Genomic DNA, 18812 nt, shown 5'->3' with positions numbered 1-18812 from the left:
GTAGGGGGGAGGCCCACGTCACCTGCCTCTCCACTACCTGCGGATCAGGAGTCCCATGACCGTATGGGCTCCGTCCTGATTGGTGTCTCATTGCAAACGCGTGTCATTCGTGATGCCATCACGAAGAGCTGTGTGGCAACGTGGCACAGTTGGGAGGGGCCATGGTCGGTGGGTTCCTACATGTGTCGCACATTCTGGCGGACCTGTCCTCCTCTGTGGAGACTATGTGCCAGTCATTCTCCCTGCCGTCTTCCAGCCCAGATTCCACCAGGGCCCCCTGTGGACCTGGCCTGACCAACACAGCCAGCTTGGTGGAGATCCCATCCCTGCCACAGTCGGGAGTCGGCAGATGGAGGATGTGCAGGCATCATCGGACAGGGCACATGGACAGCAGCAGCAGCAGGCTCTAGGTGGGAGCAATGATGGCTCGGAGCCATCAACATCAGAGGGGCAGGCATCGGCCAGAGGACAGGAGGACCCTGGAATGGGAGTGTCTTCCATGTAGCTGCAGTTGGGCCAGCGGATAGATGCAGAGTGGCGGCGTGCGGAAGAGGCACGGCTAACAATGGTCAGGGCGGAGTTCTCCATGCGTCGGGTGTTGAGGCGGGCTGAGTGCCTCAAGGCAACTCGCAGGGAATTGGAACAGGCCATGGATGCATCCCTGCGAGACCTCGGGCCAGGGCAGAGGCCCGCCTCTAGGAGATAGACATGGAGTTCGATGATGCCCTGGCCCACAACATCACAGAGTGAGCCGCAGGACTTGCCCGCCACCATTGTATATAGTTAGCGATAGGTTTCCTTTCTTTATTTTTTTCTTTTGGGACGCTTGGACAATGCCCCACGTTTTTGTATATAGTTGTAAATTAGGTAGGGTTTTTTTATGTAGGTTTAATTTCATTTGTTGGGCTCATGGACCCTTGTTGCAATATTTGTACATAGTCAGACAGTGGATTTTTTTAAAAACATCATTTACCCTCACCATGGATCAATGGATTTTTGAATTTTGATTTCCTTTGGATTTACTTTGTTGGACAAGGATTTTTGACAAACTTTATTTTGGATTCATTTGGATTGTGTCATCTTTATTTTTTTTTTTTTGGACATGTCTTTTTTTCTTGTTTCTGATTATTTACATGCTTTCAAAGTGTTTTGATATTTTTGTGCACAATACATTTTGATTTCTTACTTCCAAGTGTGGTATTTGCTCTTTGGTTTACTGCATGTCACAATGTGGGTTTACACAATCATTCGCACCCAGTGTGTGTGTGTGACGGACATGTGTTGATGTGCATATTTGACTTTTGATAAGTGTCAAGTAATAGGCCTTTCAGTGTGGGGTGGATGGGAAACTTGGTTGTGTCTGAAGACTGGGTGTCGTGCAGTGAGATTTTGTTGGACATGAGGCCCATGAATGTGCATCTTTATGACATGTTGGGTGGGGACCTGAATCGGGGCCTGCTGGCAGGTGCCTGTCAATGCTGGGTGGGTGGGGGTGCTGGGGGACATGAGTTGGGGCCTGCTGGCAGGTGCCCGGCAATGCTGGGTGGATGAAGGTGCTGAGGGACATGAGTCGGGCCTGACCCTCGATGCTGGGTGGGTGGGGGTTCTGGGGGACATGAGTTGGGGCCTGCTAGCAGGTGTCCGGCAATGCTGGGTGGATGGGGGTTCTGGGGGACATGAGTCGGGGCCTAACCCTCAATGCTGGGTGGGTGGGGGTGCTGGGGGACATGACTCGGGGCCTGCTGGCAGGTGCCCGGCAATGCTGGGTGGATGGGGGTGCTGGGGGACATGAGTCGGGCCTGACCCTCGATGCTGGGTGGGGGTCCTGGGGGACATGAGTCTGGCCTGCTGGCAGGTGTCCGTGAATGCTGGGTGGGTGGGGGTGCTGGGGGACATGAGTCGGGGCCTGCTGGCAGGTGCCCGGCAATGTTGGGGCAGTGGGGGTGCAGGGGGACATGTGTCAGTGCTCACTTGTGCGTGGTGACATGTGGGCTGGCTGGGGTGCTACAACAGGGTGGATGGGCTGCCTGTGGGGCATGGCCAGGGGTGCAGTGTGTTGCCCTTTTTTGTGGTCTGCCTGAATGCCCTAGGGAGGGGGGAGAGGGCACACCTGGGAGGACACACACTGGCAATTCGTTGGGTCACCCCTGAAATACACGTACCATGCTCGCACAGGGCCAATCACGTGTAGAACTTCCCGCGCACCCCCAAAATACCCGTACCCCGCTCTTTTAAAATAACTCCTCTTTGCCTCCAAAAGTAGATGCTCTAGCATCAATTCTGCCATATGACATATCTTCACCTTTTCCATCCTACAGTTTTGTTACTTTAGAGGAGGAATGCTTTCTTTTATAACTTCACTTATAATTATTTTAATGTTTTACACATAATTATCAAAAGTCTCCTTCTTTGTCAAGGAACGGACACCTTGCTCACTGACTCTGTCTGCCATTGTATAATTGGACAAATGTACACTTTCCAAAACCTCGAATTTAGAAAACTCATCCTCTTTAACCTCAGATTTATCTCCCAATTTCATGTCTTCTGCTTCCGACCAAACTTTTGTCCACAGAGCCCTGAGGTCTTGAGAGTGCACAGCTTGTATGTGTTTAGCCTTGTTAATTTTCTGGCGCCTGATAGACTTTGAGAAGAGACAGGAACTGAATTTTCCATATTGTAGGTTCCGTTTTCTTTCTAAACCAGGCTCACATAATCTCTACACTCGAAAAGCATCTCTGAATTTTCAACACCTCCCCCTTCCATTTCAACATTTGCATATGATGGTTCAAAATGCAGCTGGCACACTTTAAAACAAAATGACGGTCAGAAATCACACTGTCATGCTATGCGTCTCCCTCTGCGCTTGTTCGCGCAGACACAGGGAGATGATCCTCCTTTCTGTGCATGCATTTAAAAGTGCATCCAGTTTGTGAATTCAGGATGCACTTTTGAATGCCTAGACACCCCCCCCCTAATATGTGCAAATGGCAAGGGAGTGAAAAAAGGCCTCTGAATAAACTCTTTCTAGATGTGCTCATTCAAATGCCCGTTGAAAATCAGCCTGGTATATCTCCTCACTTACACCCAAAAAATGTTTTGAGGTTCTGGCCCTTATTAAGCGAGGCACAGGGGGAGAGTGTTTTAAGACAATTTTCTGTATAGTACCAAAACTAGGCCTCTAGGTTTCAAGGTCAGCAACCTATGCTCTGGTCAGCAGCTGCTCTACTCTTACACCAGGGAGTGAAAAGGCGGACCGAGTTGGGACCTAGAAGGAGCTTCAGAGGGGCTAGTAGTGCTGTGGCATGGTCTGCTAGATTTGACTCTGCATAACACTTAGTTGAATTTCCCATTCCAAGCAGGCTGTCAGCAGAAGCAGAGCCTCCTGTTTCTCTGTACATCATGGCACACTTCGTCGGGCACCAACAAGGGTTGGCCAAGGGGGGCCACGGCCACCCTTATGAGTTTATGGCCCTTGGAACATGCATCTATTACTGGATGGGATTGCACCAGAGTAATTCTGAGTCCAAATAACCAGACAAACTCAAGAAAATGGCAAGTTGCTGTTTTATTAGCAATTATCTAAAACAGAGTTTACGACGAACATCAACAGACATACGCTTATTCTCAGCGATTTCCACAAAAAATAGAATTATATAATTCTTTATGCATCACAATGACATCATGCTATGTGGCAATAGTGAAAAACTTTTAGACAACTTGGGGGGTGGGAGGCACAACAAAATGTCAGAGCTTCTTCTGCTACATTTAGTATTGGGAGATTTGTAGTAAATATGTTTAGATTTCATAGAAAGTGCTTCAGGTACAGCTGGGAAGATCTCGAGGTCACTCGGGATCCCCAAAATGAGACACAAAACAAACACCGGCCATTGCTGACCTGTAGCCCTATGCTGCACTCCCAATGGGAAATAGTCCCCAAAGAAACTTCACAACCTAGTGGGGTTCAAGAACTCTTAGGAAACTGTTTCTGTTTTCTGAAATATTCCACTTTATATTTTTGTCTGAATTTGTATTCCACGCTGTGCACTTAACAGTGTAGTGGAAACCAAATGTGTTATATAAAATAGGATTATTTACCTCTTTTAACCTGCGTCAGTTTGGTGTTTTCTGGCTATGGTCTTGCAGGTGGACAGGTCTATGTGAATTTTGAAATGTTACCATTAACAATTATCTTGCATTGAAAATAGAAAAAGTATGTATATGCATATGTGAAATCAACTAAATACTACCATCCACCGGGGCTAATCGACTCCTTCTAAGAGTTCTTGAACCCCACTAGGTTGTGAACTTTCTTTGGGGACTATTTCCCATTGGGAGTGCAGCATAGGGCTACCGGTCGGCAACGCCCAGTCTTTGTTTTGTGTCTAATAGTGAAAAACCTATCAAGGGTTGGGATTCGTTAAGGGACACATCTAGATATACAATCATGTAGGAGCTAGGTTTGTTATTGGCTGTCCGATATCAGTTGGACAACTTATGCCTACCTCTTCATATGTGTCATTTAAGGAAAATCAGTTATGCAGTGTTTCATTGGTATTTCAAGCTATAAGGTCCTCCGGTATATGGACCAATACATTTGGTTTGGCATGCTTGTGAACATTCGGTTCAATTAGCAGCACGTAAGCCAAGACCCAGGTGCAAGTAAAAGGGACATGAGGCTGCCGTAGCACCCAATTAGCTCAACAACTCTCATCACCCATGTCTTCTTCCATGAAATTCTCTTTGAACTTGGCCTTGCAGAGTATTCTTGTCCTGGCAACGCAACAGGAGAGAGGGCACTCACTATCGTGTCCATTCTCGACTCACATGACAAGAGGACACAATTCTGTTAATTCTGCAAGCTTTTAAATGTTTTACATGAATTAAGACTCGCCATCATTTGTGTTCTTTCTTGTACCTTAACTTGAGAGGATTCATCCTCCGCACACACGTTCCTCTTCATTTTAGATAGCTGACCTCTACTTCTCAGTTCTTGACTTCAGGCCAGACAGCCTCCCAACGCAGCTCCAATAGCCAGCTGTTCTACAGTGACACAGCCTTCCTTCCATTTTCTCTTCATGATTATTCGGCTTATTTCATGATTCCAATGTCCAGTTTCTGTACAATGGTGGCACTGCCTGCATTCTATTCACTACTTATAGCTAGCCTATACGATGACTTAATCTATCTTGCATTTCAGCCTGCGTACATTCTTTATACTTCTGACTTCTGCAGCACTTTTTACCGTGTCATCTTCTTCTTTTACACTTTAAGGTTCACTTGATTCTTTACTTTCGTCATTTCTCCTCTAGGATCCATGCATCGTGTTCATTCACTATTTCAGGACGTTGTGCACTCTTTCTTATGATGTCATCAATCCATTTTCTTAGCTATTTCTCATATTCCTTCAGGGTGTTCCTCCTGTAAGCTGTCTTCAACTCGAGGGTACATTCGATATGGTCGTCTTAATGAATACTGTCTTCCATATACTTGCTGCGGTATTGGTACAATAGCTGGTGTTAGGCTACGGTCTCATGGCTCCAATACAGGGGAGGTAGGGGGGGCGGATCTCCTGCGGATATGTATGTCTGCTCCTATACACTTATAAAATCGCTGGGCCACCTACCGGCCCATTCAGGAATGTGTGTTTATTTTGGTGTGCCACCCCAAGATTTCCAGTGTGGCCATCCCTATGAAAAATGTCTAGGGTCACCAAAAGCCCCAACCACAATGCGGCAAAAGACGCAGGGCCCCTTGCTCTCCCACTGAGATGGAGCCCTCTCTTTCCTTATCCCCATGGAAGACTGGCCAATAGAGAAATTACAAGTTTTCTGCTACTCATTCACGAAGTAAAATGAAAACATTTAGCAAAATCTAACGAGAATCCCCTCTTACACTATATGTTTCGGTACAGTCTGCAGTGAGGTTATTGGTAAAGGAACGGTTCCTTTTTGCACCTCGTAGATTGAATGACAGCATGTAACACCTTCTATTCATCCGCTGCGTGGATCTTCGAAGCAGTTGCGTGTGTCAAATGGAAAGCTAGATCTTAATAGAGCATAAATATAGTGCGATATGAACACCTCTAACTGCCAGCTGCTGGCTTCACATCATGGCGCAGCTTGGGAGAGAACGGGAACAGTTTTTAACTACATCTGTTTTGCACACGCAGGAACAGCAACACCCTCATTTCAAGAACAGCAGGTAATGGGCTCAGGCTGCACACCCAGAGTGCACAGCTAGCCCGTGTGAGGTGCCAGCAGGGACTCTATATTAAATGGTACTTAAGAAGTAAATAACACAGGCGGGCGGGCGGGCGGCCTGACTGTCAGGATGTGTCATCTTTCAAATGAGACATTACGCCTAAATGCAGGCGGCCCACTCTACCGAGCGTGTTCCCGCGCTGGGGAGAAGAAATGAAAAGTAAGCGATATTCTCTGGAACCAGGTCAGCAGCGACGGCAATTTGATGTATTCTGCATGAAGGCAGAAGTTTAAAGTGATACCTTGGTATAAGGTTTTGCCGAGCTCTGGAAATCTGACACAAAATAATACAGTGTGTTGTAAATGTATTCACGTTCTTCCTCGGTTTCACGACGTGTGAGGTTTGTAGTCTGTCCATAAGTTCAATTATAATGAAGTACCATTTTACATTTACGAAGTGTTTGTGATACTAAGGTCAATAAGGAAGCTCAATATGCACATTTTAAGAACGCCCATCTTTAGATTGGTCATTGTGAAAATGTGTGTTTTTTTGGGTTTTGATGGTAAATGTCTAACGATATCACTAGTAATATTCTGACAACATGTATCCATTTAATTGCTAATCTAGAAATTGTGGTGCAGATTCTAGTCTTGATTAGTTTTGTTTTACTAATTGTTCATGCTGCATCCTGCACACCTGGGGGTCCCAGTCCTTACAGAAGCTGAGCAGTAGAACATTGTGGCCCATGCCTGGCTAATGCCTGAATCTGCTATTCGCACATTTGGCACCCTTTGGAATTAAACAATGGTCTTCAAGGCCTTTTTCATAGGACTGAGGGGGTACCAAGAAAAAAAGTAGGTGTGATTTGTGGGAAGGGTGTACCCGCATTTGGCAAGAGGCACGCATGATCTATGCAAATGAGACAGTTGCCATTACCAATGTGCGTGCTTTATATTGCCAATGCATGGACAAGACAAATAGCCTATCTCCATGTGCGGCACACTTTTGCAGCAAAGCCACATTTCCTCTTTAGAAAGGGGAGGATGCAGGATCCCAGCAACCTCGGAGGGGTCACCCAATGCGGAGTGCGGGTTCAGTCATAGATTCATGCCACTGAAAGGAAGGCAGGTCAGGGCAAGGTCAGTTTCACATTGGGTGTGTCTAACTCAAAGTTTGACCCTTCTCAAGTAGATACAATGAATCATTGAATTGGGTGCTAAAAAGCTGTAGATATTTCCTGACAATCCTAACCCTCTGAAATGCTGGTAGGAAAGGTTTGGGGTAAGTCACATGTGTCTGACCTAGCCATGATGGTGCCGATTTATAGAAAGGGCAACAGAGGTTACTTATCTACACATGTCCTTGATAAATGCCCCAGATCTTTTGTAGAATAGCCCTGTCTTTAATTCAATTGTGCACATGAATTCAAGTTCTCAGGGAGGTTTTTGGCAGCGGAGTGGGATCATTGACCAAGACATCTGCCTTGGGAGGCTGATTATGAAAGTCATACATTTGGGAAAAGGCTCACTCCTCTCGGGCTTTGCGAAGTTGAAGGCTGTGCTGGATTCTGTAGACCGGTCCTTCATATGTGAGGCTTTAGTCTATGGAAGGCTATTCATAGGAATAAGGAGAGAAGGCTCACGCTTGGCAGAGATGTGAAAACAAGTCAGGAGTTTCATATAGGTGCGGTAGTCAGAAAAGGGAGTGTGCTGGCGCCTACTCTCTTCAACCTGTTTATCAATTACCTTGATGGAAGGCTGTTGTCATTTGGCACCGATTGTAATTATAATAGTTTTTTTATAACATGCTTAATACCGAAGAGGTTTCTAAGCGCGATCCCAGGATTCAAACCTGTGTTGCTCTGCGTCGTCTTGCTTCCAAGACGAGCGCTTTGCCACTGATCTATACTACCCATACCAAGATGGACTGAAGATGGGGATCTCCTTTGTGACCCTGTTTTTATTTGCAGATTAAGTTAAGGCTTGTCAAGCTAATGAAGCGATTAGAACATACTCCAGCAGAAGGTCACTTTAGTAAATGAGATGAAAGCCTATATCTTACCTCATGGGCAGACAGAGGTCCTTTCAAATCTGGATTAGTGCTAGTGATGCCTAGATGGAAATTATGCACTTTCATGGTTACTGTGGCATCCATTTTTCAGCCTCAGCACTGTGGCCCTTACAGGTTGGGGGAAAAAAAAAACCTTCTTCTTAAACAAGAACCAGGGGAAGGAAATGTTTAACCAAAGATTTGGGAGTCACCTGGTCTCTATTTCACTGGAATCACCCTGTGCCAAATGTGAGAAACCAGAGGGTGTCTCACCCGCTAGTCCATGGGGATCTCGCTGTCAGGTGGCCAGGGCACGGCCATCACTTTTGGATGCAAACCCTGGGGGTGGACCAGTGCGGGAGGATCACCTGGGTGAGGGGTTTTCAGGGTTCAGGGGTGAGGCAACTGATGGTGAGACGCGGTATTCCCCCCTATTTTGTTTATCTGACCCATCCTATTTTTAGGATTCTCTGAAGTCCCAACTCCCCCCCTTTTTACACAAACACTGGGACGAGGAAGAGGGTGACTGAGAGTAACAACACTAACTTTCACACATCGTACTGGACATGTCACGCTAATCGGGTGAGGCAAAGTCAGGCACTTGACCCCAAGTGCATTCCCCTGATACCAATTAGCTCTCCTCACATGAATAAAAGACAGAGGCCCTCATTACGACCCTGGCGGAGGACCATGGTGCAATTTGCACCATGGTCCATGGCGCTAAGCTGCCAACTCCGCCATGGGGGTTGGCGGACTTACCGCCCCATTCCGAGGTTGGCGGGGCGGTAAGTCCCCAATCCCCATTTACCCTTCCCCATTCCCATTCCTGGCCCCATAGGGCATAATGGGAGTGGGGAAGGCGTTAATTACGCCACCGTAAATTACGGTGGCGTAATTAACATCAAGGTCCCTTAGCGCCATGGATTTTAACGCCTGCTAAAAGCAGGCGTTAAAATCACCATGGCGCTAAGGGAACTCGTACTCAGGCGGTAAGGTACGCCATGGTTTACGCCGGCGTAAACCCCTTTCCGCCAGGGTCCTAATGAGGGCCAGAAAGAACCTAGAGACACACTCTTAGCAAGGCAGAACACGAGTATGAGCAGAACTTCTGGGGTGAAGGCAAATCTACTGGAGCAGAGCGACGGACCAAGGGACGAGAGCAGTGGGTCGAAATTCCAAAGAGTTCCCTATTGGAGGTTGTTGCCTCTGACAGGCCACTAAAGACACAAAGAGAAGGCCAGAGCCCACATCAGAAGACTGCATTTTGTTTCAAGGATGCCAGCGACACTCCCGGGTGAACGGCAAAGTTGGGGAGGCGAGGTCAAGCCTGTGTTACTAACCTCGACGCATGAATTGGAAATCGTAATACCAAGAATGAAGCTCACACAGCAGGTGAGTTGGCAAGTGACCTGAGAGACCGGTGTGTGTTTAAGTTTTAAGTAGCCTCATTATATCACAAATGAAGGCTGCACATGTGTGTTGAGAGACGCGAAGAAAGGCAGACCTGTGAATGAACTTTGAAGTAAGAACAGCTGTGAAATCAGCGATACTAAGTAACAGTGTGGTCTGGCAAAAGGAAGAAGCCCACTGGACGGTCTCTGTGAAAGGTAGATTGTTCTAAGCAATAAAGCGAACCAACGGCAAAAATGAATTAAGAAAAATTAACTCCTAGAGAAAGGGAGAGAGAAAGTACAACCGTGGACCTTGCGTCAAAGTGGTCCTGCAGTGGTCTGTAAAGAAAGCCATGTACATTTGAAAGTCTTTTACATCCGAAAGTGGTCTGAGCCCGAAAGAGGGAGACCCAGAATGTAATAAGCTTGGGAAAGTGAGCCCTCTTGCAAATTTTTGTTGAACTTTGTTGTGACAGATCTGAGCCCGATGGAGGGGGACCTAAGAGAACTTTGGTGTGAGAGGTCTAAGCCTGACAAAGGGGTCCTACGTGAACTTTTGTTGAAACATTATTTGGAAGTCAGGAAAAGAGACTTTAATGTGGAAGGCCAAGCAGGTCTCGATCCACATTGTTGAACTGTTTATTGTGTTGAAAACCGAGCCGGAGTGTGCCATCCTGCCCACAGGGACAGCCTTACTCTGTGAGGTCTAATGTGGGGAGGAGAGCTTGTTCCACCACATTTATTCTTTTCAACACTGATTTTTCCTTTGTATACATTTCTCCTTTATACAATTTGTGCCAGAGATAGGGCAGGGAGTACGTTTTGTTAGCATTGGTCATTTTGATTTTATAGACTCAACTAGGACTGTTTTGTTTATCTTTTGATGGTCGATACTACTCCCATCTTAGTTATAGGGCCAAGTAGGAGTTTTTCCAGCACCAACAACTTCAATATAGGTTTTACAAAATGTACCCATTGTCTGAGTGTCATACATGTGATACCATGCCTCCCCTACATATGGTGTCAGACATGGGATGTGACTCTAATGAGACAAATTGGGGGACCCTAAAATTCCAGAAACGTAGTCACAGAGCCTCAGAGCCATCTACCGCCACAGAATAATCCATAGGCTTTCATATTTGTAGCAGAAGAGAAGCCGCTATCCCTCCTGGGAAAAGAGGGATTATTCCCACTGACTTATTCCTAATACCCCCTGCAGGTTGTTACATAGGATTGGCCCCAAAAATCTGGGTTGGTCTGGAAGTTTGGCCTAGATGTCCTGCCAAGCATCATAGATCGAGACCTTTGGGGAGATATGAAATGATAGGTTATTTATAATGTGCTTAATACCCAGAGGTTTCTAAGCATTGATCCGGGGATCGAACCTGTGGTGCTCTGTGTCATCTTGCTTCCAAGGTGAGTACGCTGCCCCTGAGCTATCCTCCTAAGATATAAAGTTTCTCCTACAGAACCATGGCAAAATTCAGTTTGAAATACACTGTTGGGCCAAAATTGCACAGGGAATTTGAGGAAGAAAGTGAACCAGAGTAAACTGAGAGAGTTAGCTTAGGCTTTGGAGAGACAGATGAAACACCGATCACTGAGGCAAAAGGGGAAGAAGAACCTAACATCTTTCCTGATCTACCCTTCGCCCAGCAAAATGATCCAGACCTTGCAGATGCTTTCTTACAAGTGATTCCTGAGGGAGAAGGACAAGAAAAGGGGAGCCACTTTTTCTTCCAGAAACAGGTATTGCTATATAGAAAGGAAACCTCCAGAGAAGGCCAAGTAAAACTAGGTTAGTAATACCCAAAACCCATCTCAGGATCATGCTAGAGATTGCACATTCTCATTTGACAGGGGGACATTTAGGACGGTCTAAAACCCAAGCTCACATCAGTGGGACATTCTACTGGCCAGGTATCCATGCTGACATAAAGAATTTCATTCAGACATGTGAAATATGCCAGAAAAATAGCACACATATTCCCTTACCTGCCCCTCTAAACCCATCTCTGATTACAGAAGTCCTTTTCTCCCGAATTGGGATGGATATCATTGGACCATTGGAACATTCTAGATTGGGTAATAACTATGTTCTCAATCATTGATTACGTTACACGATACCCAGAGGCCTTCCCCATGCAGAACAACACAACCCAACACATTTTAAAACACCTACTACCATTCTTTTCTTGGGTTGGGTTCCCCAAGGAAATTCTGACAGATCATGGATCGAATTTCATGAGTAAACCTATGGGTGAAGTCAAGAAATTACTACACATTACCACCTTAAGAACCTCAGTTTACCACCCCCAATTGATGTATTGATAGAGAGATTTAACAAAACTCTTAAAATTATTTTGAGAAACTAGGTAGATGACGATGGGAAGGACTGGGATTACACTATCTCATGGGCCCTATTTGCAACAAGAAAGACCCCTCAGGCATCCACGGATTCTCCCCTTTTGAGTTACTTTATGATAGGGACCCAATAAATGTCTAAGACATGCTCCGTGAGAGCTGGGAACAGAGAGAAGAGGCACCGATTCCCCTCTCACAGACAGCTATCTGATTGCGAGAGCACATGGAACTCGTCCGGAGTCTAGTCCACACTCACATGGAGAAGGCTCAAGCCCAACAGAAGTTCACCTATGACAAGAAGGTGAATTTAAGATCGTTTTCAGTGGGACAGAAGGTATTAGTCCTTATACCTACATCTGCAAAGACACTTGTCCCAAAGTGGCATGGGCCATATGAGGTTCGAGAGCAAACAGGAACTTATACCTATAAAATAGCCCAACCTGATAGAAAGCAAAAGACCCACCTCTATCATCTAAATCTCCTAAAGGAGTGGAAAGAAAATGCTTTCGCCACCACCTCCTCGATATTGTCTTGTTTGGTACCCAAGGAGATAGACATCTCTGAACTTATTCCCCAAGAACTACCTAAACAGAAACAAGAAGATTTGAACCACCTTATTATGGCATTCGCCGATGTATTCTGCGAGAAACCAGGGAGAGTGTGTGGTACTTATCATTATATAAGAACACCAAAGGGAAAAGTGGTCCATTTGAAACCATATAAACTCCCAGAAGCACGAAAACAAAAAGCAGTTGAGGAAGTGAAAAAAATGCTGAAGACAGACATTATCGAGTCCTCTTCGAATCCATGGTCCTCCTCTATTGTGCTGGTTACTAAACTCGATCATTATTGGAGGTTTTGCATAAACTTCAGGCAGGTTAACGCCATCTCCACCTTCAATGCCTATCCTGTGTCATGCATTGATGAGTTAATAGATAAAGTTGAAAATGACACATTCCTATCAACCCTAGATTTAACCAAGGGATATTGACAGGCTCCAGTACATGGACCTGATAAGGAAAAGGCATCTTTCTCGATACCCCTGGGACTATTCCAGTTCAAGGATCTCCATTTTTGCCTACATGGGGCCCCAGCCACTTTCCAATGGCTTATGGACAGGATATTACAGCCTTACTCCAATTTCTGTTGATCCTATTTTGACTACATAGTCACTTAGAGTGAAATTTGGGAAGACCATCTTTTTCATTTTTCTACTATTATGAGAACCCTTACAGATGCCATCTTAGCTGCCAATCCATCCAAATGCAAGCTGGCTCAATTGGCCGTGAAATACCTAGGCTTCTTTGTAGGGAATGACAGTGTCCAGCCCCAGCAGGAAAAGGTGAAAGCTGTCCTAGATGCCCCCACACCCAAGACCAACAGAGACCTCAGGGCGTTCCTAGGATTGATTGGTTATTACAGTAGGTTTAGCCGGTATTTTTCAGATAGAACAGCTAGATTAACAGACACACTAAGGAATGCTGAACCCCAGAAGATTCATTTGACTGATGAGGATGATGCATGTAACAACAACCTAAAACAAACCTTGTGTCAGAACCCAATCCTTAAAGTATTAGACTTTTCAAAATAATTTGTTTTACAAACTGATGCCTCTCTCACAGGGTTACGAGCAGTTTTATCACAAATATAAGTTAGATTAGTCACCTCAGTGGCCACTGAGTTCTCTCTCACAAGAGCAGGAGTGTGAGGGGGCTTCAGGTTTGGATGGGGAGGCACCAATGAGACTGATCTCTCACATTTACCAACTGAGGAACCCTCCTGTTTGTGGAACAGGCCAAGACTTTCAGTCTGTACCTGTTCCTTTTGTAGGAGCAGTTCAGAACCTCGACCCTGTTACACATTTGTACACCAACACAGGTTTTAAATATGCAATTTATACTATATTCTGTGTATTTATGACATCAAACAATTCTATTATGTATCGTCAATTGTAACTATTTGCTTTTATGTTAATGTTGAGATTTAGTCTCTTTCTATATCCTACGACAATGCTAACTAAGTTTTTCCAGTAAAAAAAGGAGCAATGTATATGTGTAGATACACCTCCCATGACTTTCAAGGACATGGCTGCACCTAATCATTGTCATACCCAACCCATCCCAATCATAGGACCTTATATATATAATTATAAGACATGACTTAAACATTTCCATGGTGGTGCTTTGCTAATGTTTCCCCTTCCTTATTAGTTCTGTGGCAGATATCACAGCATACAATTATGTAGTTTGAGATGCAATCCTCAGCCTGTAATGCAACAGCTAATCTTAGCAATCAACAATGCAGAACTTTATTCCAGGTATTATACTTGAATTCAGATACTTCCAATATGGTGATACAAGTGGGATCTATGCTCCCACACGCACTGGTCTAGCAACAACAAAAGTACGTAGGCATTCAAACAAGGTTAAAAATAGCTTCCTCCATGATATCCGGTTAAATCAGAACAGTTATCAACACAGATGGACTACTCTGAAGTAACACGCAGAGAGGTAATGCGTAAATACCAACTGACATATTGCATGTGCTTAATTTTAGAAGGCAGACAAATGTTTGCGGTGGGCTTCCAGCGTACGTATCATTAAACATATCCGTTCAGTAACATATTCAGTACAGCTAATAAGCCCCATTTATTATTTTTTATCTCTAGAATAACACAAGAAATAAAGTTTCCCGCTCAATTAAGGAGAAGTGCATCCGGTTCCATCAATGTGTTTACAGCAGGCACTTTAGCGTAAATTACGTATTTTAGGAAGTATTACTATTAGAACATGTAGGGATTAAAAAGTGATGTCTCACAATGCCATTATATGTTTACCCCTTATATTTACTCCCCCTCTTGCACAATTATTTGCACATTTACTTTCTATATTAATATTCTGGTCACAAGCACTAAGAACAACAGAGTAGTTGTTGTGTTCCTCAAAGGACCTGTTTGTCGCGATAAATGAATTTATGGTGAAGCATATAAAAAAGGTCTCACACTTTATTCAAACTGATGCCCAACCAATAGCACCTTTTGAATACGTCATCACAGAAGAGGTATGTTCCAAAACAACCAGGGACTTGTTGATCCTTTCACTGTCACTGTTGTTGCCTGCCCCCCTTTACACATTTTTACATTATTGTGTCTCCATAGGTACATCCACCAGTGTACTTTCCAATACCTGATGTACATTTCATCAAGTTTGCACCTTTTTCAACTGCACATCCCCTGAAGAAAACCCCTTTACCAGCATAGAGGGTTGAAACATGTTGGCTATAGTTAGACAAATAGGACACAGAAGAATAAGGGTCTATAGTGGTAGACAATATTGAAGGGATTTTATACTGTTATCTCATTTAGCATGCACATTGGTATTGCTTCTCTAAGATTGGTGTGTCAGTGTAATCAAGAATTTATTTGTGTGTTGTGATTTTTCATTTGGCCATTCTGTCATTTGTGAATTTTAAGTAATATGTATATGTGTGTTAGGGCACCTCTGTACTTTATTGGTCCAGGTAACATTTTGTAAATGTTTTTAATCTAATTACTATAATAAAGTATTTAATGAAAGTATTACCATCCAATGTTTTAGGATATCTTTATTTTCCCAAGACACATTGCCAAACATAAGGTGGCAGCCTATACAAGCAAATATCATTAGATAGTTGTTGAGCAGAACCTCCACCTTGTAACTGCTCCATGGTTTACCTCAACTGACCTGCTATAGTGAAACTGCCTTGCTATTACAGGCAACAGTCAGCTTGATCTGAGACTCCAGCAGGTGACAACTCACTCAGTCATTTGGTACCCTTCAAGCTTAAAACTACCCTGTCCACAATCTCTGGTTTGTTTTCTATGCCAGTATGCAATCCTGAAATAACTGAACCTGGTGCTAATACCATATTCACCTAAGCGTCCACTGGGCCCCTTTCTCTCAGGAGTGGGCACCTCAGGAAACTACAGGCTTGGACAAGGATCTACCGGGACACCAGTCCCTTGCGCTCTCTGATTGAGGAAGCCTCAGGGCTTCAGTCTTCAAGTGCTTCCTCCTGTGCTGCTCCCAGAGCTTCTGCTCCAGTAGCTGCCATGACTACATCTGCATCGGGTGGTCATTACCTAACAGACACCATACTGAAGTGGAAGCCATTATTTCAATATGTTGCAGAAAGGTTTTGCCCCTCTGACTATCCCCTACCATTTCCATGTGAGAGTAACTCAGAACATTAATCCCTCTAGGTCTGGTGGTATATTGCCCTACCTTCACCAGTTACTGGACAGCTGTGACACTAGCAGAAGTGCCATGCATGGTGGGATACTTCTCCCTGTTTCTAGAGACACAATCCAGAAACAGCTGAGTCTTGGCTGAAACTGGGGCCCTCTCAAAGGATCTGGTACAATTCCCATTCAGAGTTAGGGAACTTTCAGCAACTCCCTGGCCTAGTGTGACTTCACCTGTTAAGATGCCCATGCTAACAGTGATCTCCTTCTCAGGGGTATCATCAGTCACAATGGCCTGCTTGGGTTTCCCCTTCCAGGCAGGGTTTCTCTTCCCATGTGTCAAATATCCACAATGAAAATAACAGTGGGTTGGATTATTCCCTGCAGAAGTACACGAATGAGTAGAGGCTAAAATGGCCACTCAGCCCTCACATTGTTACAGACCAAGAGCCAACACAATCATAAAGATAAAACCAGGCCAGGTGTGAGAATACCTCCTTGACTTTTGTGGTAACGTGGGCCAAGGGACAGCTATGCTCTTAAGAGAGGTGTGAATGTGATTCTGTAGTGACCCAAACAGCAACGTATAACAGTCCAAAATAAAGGGAATGTCCAATCAAGGTTCTATATAAAAATAGATTCACTTTAATAAAACACACCATCTGCAAAATAACTAACTAGAAAAACACTTCACAAAACCCAAACCTGGGGAAAGATCGGAGAATAAGCAAATATGCCAAATGCAGCACTCAATTAATCAAGGGTGTAAGGCAAGTAAAATCCACAATGTTCTTTAAAAAGGATATGTTTCTTGGTTGAAAAAAGGGAATTAGTAACATATCCAGTCTCTAGGATCTGGAAGTGGACAATGGGGAATTTAATGGTCAATGGTACCTTTATGTAGTTCCTGGGAGTGCCGGAGGAGACTTCTTGGTGACGTGCAAGTGATTTGAAGATCAGGACAGTGCAAAAGACAGAACTGGAGGGTCCTGGTGAGTCGAATGTTTGGAAAGTTTGTGAAAGCATAACTCCAAACCGTTTGACTGTGGCACTTGGATCCCAGCTGTCTTGGCTCTCAGGATACTATGAGTGCCAGTCCAGGGGCTCAGGGCAAGATGAAAACGTGTTTCCTCATACTCCCCAAAATGTGGGAGGCCAGCACACAACTGCAGTGGTCCTTCAACAAAGTGAGGTCCTGGGTAAAGCTGTTGCTTGTGGAGAGGCAGGTGCTTGTTCCAGCAACAGTCCACTTCAACTGGTCTCTGGGGATGGTTCAGGAACAGAGCTTCCCTCTGCCTTGGATGCTCATTCTTCACCTCACTGGCGGAGGACTTTCCAAAGATCAACTCTCACAACAAAAGTCCAATTAAATCTTATTGAAAGGTTGGAGTCCAAAAGATGATTCCAAAATTATTGAATGAATTGATGGGATAACCCTTCTTTTAAAGGCAAAGGACTGCAAATGATTGGACTAAAGATAGCCTTCCTAATGGTCCAAACCCTGTTCTTGAAAGAAGTGGACTTTGCCCTTCTGATCATCACACCCAATGTGCTTTGCTCTAGGGGAAGTGGAGCGAATAGGAATGAGAGAGGTATAGAGAAACATGAACTTGGAAGTCTTCCTCCACTGTACAGAACCCTCCTGTCTATTCTAATCCCAAACCCCTCCCTTCTTCTTAGGAACACAGGGCTTTTGGGAATGCAGCACCCATGTGTGAGGCTTCACCGTTTGAATGGGTGTGCCCCTTTGATGCCTGGGCCCGGGCAGCTGCCTTGTTGGCAGCTGTCTCTAACAGAGGGGGTTGCCTGCCCTCACAAAGAGATCAAAGAATAGGCATGGCGGGCGTAGACAAGGTAGGGCCTGAGCGGGCAAGGCCCCCTCAAAGTCTGTAAATACCCACCCAGCAGTGCTGTGTGTGCATTTACAGATGTAATGTCACTGCTGTGGGCTCAACTACCTTAGCTTCAGGCCCCATTTGTTAGACAATCCTGCTAATGCCTCCGATGGCCATTCAAGTTCCTTTCCTGTCATTGGCCAGGTGTCAGCCTGTCTGGCCAGAAAACACATCGCCTTCCACAGCTGAGCTGACTCACAGCAGCTAACCCGTGTGTAACAACAAATTGGATGTGGCTGTAATAATTATAAGAATACTTACCACCATACCCTAACCCAGGCATGGCTTATATCTAACAATTATTCTCATAACTATAAGGTTTCGAAACAGAGGTGCATATCCTAAATGCAGGCCCTGAGCGGGTGAGACTTGGCTATCACGGCAACTATGAAATGGACACCTGTAACCTCTGAACCTGCTCTCTGCCACTGGTAGAGCAGGCATTGCCAATCAGGAAACTGATTCAGCAGGACACAGGTACACACAATGCTGTTGGCATGGAGCTTGTGAAAGGGGACTATGATAAGCATATTTAAATTTCAGAGATGAAATTACCTGCATCATTTTCTTATTTTATTAAAATAAAAAACGTTCAGGGCTCTGATACCCTTGCCAAATGGCAAACCATCCCAAGCACTCCACCTCATTGGCTGAGTGATTTGGAAAGGAGGATTACATTTTTTGTGTTCT

Source organism: Ambystoma mexicanum, chromosome 1q, assembly GCF_040938575.1.
Source record: "Ambystoma mexicanum isolate Mex_15411 chromosome 1q, UKY_AmexF1_1, whole genome shotgun sequence".
Lineage (NCBI taxonomy): Eukaryota > Metazoa > Chordata > Amphibia > Caudata > Ambystomatidae > Ambystoma > Ambystoma mexicanum.
This window is presented reverse-complemented; position numbering follows the sequence as displayed.